We start from the raw sequence: 3,267 nt of genomic DNA, 5'->3' as shown, positions 1-3,267 counted from the left end.
TTGTAGTGGTAAGGAAAGAATTTTTGTACATAGATGACTTCTGCTACTTGTTGAACTTGCATACCGTGTTCATCTCTCCGAGGATGTTTTCCGCCGAGCAGCAACGTATGTCAAGAAGGAGGTTCGATTCTACGAGAAAGAGTGGATACGGACATCGTGACCGTGTCCCCTTTTCCGTAGCATCTAACCTCTTTCATGACGAATACCGGTGCCGCCCAGTTGAGGACATTCTCGCGAGATGATCACGGTCTTCAAGTTGAACAACTTATGCAGTGTTAAGATAATAATTTTTGTACATAGATGGCTTCTGCTACTGGAGGAAGTGGTGATGGTGGGGGCAATCGTGGTTCCTATTATGGCAAGGTTCCAATCATAGTTGGCCCTCAGCATAAGCCGAAGAAAAAGAGCGCGCTGGAAAAAAGCAATGCTTCGTTATTTGCAGCAATGTCATGAAGAAGCTGTTGCCGCGGGTCAGGAACCTCCTTTTGGTGGTCGTTATGCTCCACCCTCAGTCCCGGGTGTTTCACGTCCACTTAGTACTACCGTTTCAGGCGGCACAAATAAACCTAAGGATGAGGTTGGGTCAGCGGAACCTTCGTCTTCACCGTCCAAGGATGCTTAAAGTCCTCCTTGATAATAACCAGTGGATGACTTGTTGTATTGTATCATGTTGTTTGGGACTTTAATTTAAATATGTGTATTTGGATCTTCATGTTGTTGTATTGTACCATGTTGTTTGGATCTTTAATCGATTTTCACGCGTAATCCATTGTCAAGTGTAATCCATTTTCATGCGTAATACGATGCAGATGGACCGGCAATGGATGTATAATGCAGACAGGCGGAGCAAGGCGTTTATTGATGGCTTGCATTATTTTCTCGAAGTGGCAAAAGCGAACAAGCCAGAGAATGGGTTCGTATGTTGTCCATGCTTCCAATGCAATAATAGGAAGGAGTATTCAAAGGATTCCTGGGGACTATTCACAGCCACTTGTTTAAATACGGTTTCATGCCTAACTATTTGGTTTGGACCAAGCACGGTGAACTAGGGGTTGTAATGGAAGATGGCGAGGAGGAGGAGGAAGATGACACCATTCCGGACTGGGTTGCAGGCCAAGCTTTTGCAGGTACTACAATGGGCGAGGCTGATGAAGATGAGTTTGCAGAAAATGACCCTACTGATGACCTTGGTCAGGTGATACGAGATGCATACAGAGATTGCAAAACTGAGAAGGAAGCAGCAAAGTTGCAGCGCATGATAGATGATCACCAAAAATTGTTGTACCCAGGTTGCCAGCAGGGCCATAAAAAACTAGGTACGACACTAGAATTTGTGCAATGGAAGGCAAAAAATGGTGTGTCCGATAAGGCATTTCAGGGGATGTTGAACATTGTCAAGAAGATTCTCCCCGAGAATAATGAATTACCGTTCACAACATATGAAGCTAAACAGATTATTTGCCCTCTCGGATTGGATGTTCAGAAGATACACGCATGCCCTAATGACTGTATCCTCTATCGTGGTGATGAATACGAGAAATTGGATGCTTGTCCCGTCTGCGAAGCCCTGCGGTATAAGATCAGGCGAGATGATCCTGGTGATGTCGAGGGGCAGTCTCCCAAGAAGAGAGTTCCCGCGAAGGTGATGTGGTATTTCCCTATAATACCACGCTTGAAGCGCTTGTTCAGGAACAAGGCAAATGCTAAGTTGATGCGATGGCACAAAGAAGACCGTAAGGAAGATGAGATGCTGAGACACCCCGCAGATGGGGCACAGTGGAGATCAATTGATAGAACATTCCCAAACTTTGAAAGTGAAGCAAGGAACATAAGGTTTGGTTTAAGCACTGATGGATTCAATCCATTCGGTGAGTTGAGTAGTGGCCATAGTACTTGGCCTGTGACCCTTTGTATGTTCAACCTTCCTCCTTGGCTGTGCATGAAGCGGAAGTTCATTATGATGCCGGCGCTTATCCAAGGCCCAAAACAACCCGGCAACGACATTGACGTGTACCTAAGGCCGTTGGTTGATGACCTTTTACAGCTCTGGAAGGAAGAAGGTGTACGTGTGTGGGATGAGGATAGACAAGAGATCTTTAATCTACGAGCACTGTTGTTCGTAACCATCAACGATTGGCCTGCATTGAGTAACCTTTCAGGACAGACAAATAAGGGATATCGGGCATGCACCCACTGTTTAGACGACACAGACAGCATGTACTTGAAGCACTGTAAGAAGGTCGTCTATATGGGTCATCGTCGATTTCTCCCTGCTCACCACCAGCTGAGAAAGAGCGGGATGCATTTCAAAGGGGCGCCAGACCATCGTAAAAAACCTGCACACCGTAATGGAAAGCATGTGTTCGAGATGATGAAGGATGTATATGTAGTCTTCGGAAAGGGACTTGGTAGCCAACCTGTTCCGAACGATGATAACGGACATGCACCCATGTGGAAGAAAAAGTCAATATTTTGGGAGCTACCTTATTGGGAAATCCTAGAGGTTCGCAACGCAATAGACGTGATGCACCTGACGAAGAATCTTTGCGTGAACGTGCTAGGCTTCATGGGTGTTTATGGAACCTCAAAAGATACATTGGAAGCACGACAGGACCTGAAAGCCATGGGGCAACGAGATGACCTACATCCGGAAAAGAGAGATAATGGACAGCACGACTTACGTCCTGCCAGTTACACTCTCAGCAAGGAAGAGAAGGATAGCATGTTTGCATGCTTGAATAGTATGAAGGTCCCGTCTGGGTACTCCTCGAATATAAAGGGAATAATAAATATGAAACAAAAGAAGTTTACAAATCTCAAGGCTCATGACTGCCACATGTTGATGACCCAGTTGCTTCCGGTTGCACTGAGGGGTGTTCTACCAGAAAATGTCCGGTTGCCGCTCGTAAAGCTATGCGCGTTTCTCAATGCGATTTCGCAGAAGGCAATCGATCCATCCAAGCTATCAAAGCTACAGAACGATGTGGTGTAATGTCTTGTCAGTTTTGAGGTGTTATTTCCACCATCCTTCTTCAATATTATGACGCACTTACTGGTTCACCTAGTAAAAGAGATTGGTATTCTCGGACCTGTATACCTGCACAATATGTGGCCTTTCGAGAGGTTTATGGCAGTCCTAAAAAATATGTTCTTAATCGTACCCGTCCAGAACGAAGCATCGCCAAGGATATGGGAATAGAGGAGTGATCGAGTTTTGTGTTGATTTTATTGATTCAATTGACTCGATTGGGGTTCCAACTTCACGCC

At 45.4% G+C, this 3,267-nt stretch overlaps 1 pseudogene; it reads left to right on the top strand.

The window, feature by feature from the left end:
- The first annotated feature begins 809 nt into the window (after positions 1–809).
- The window catches only part of LOC106804368, a 7,988-nt pseudogene continuing 5,530 nt past the window's right edge, over positions 810–3,267 (top strand).

Source organism: Setaria italica, chromosome V (assembly GCF_000263155.2).
Source record: "Setaria italica strain Yugu1 chromosome V, Setaria_italica_v2.0, whole genome shotgun sequence".
Lineage (NCBI taxonomy): Eukaryota > Viridiplantae > Streptophyta > Magnoliopsida > Poales > Poaceae > Setaria > Setaria italica.
The sequence above is the reverse complement of the archived record's forward strand: the minus strand, read 5'-3'. Positions and strand labels throughout refer to the sequence as shown.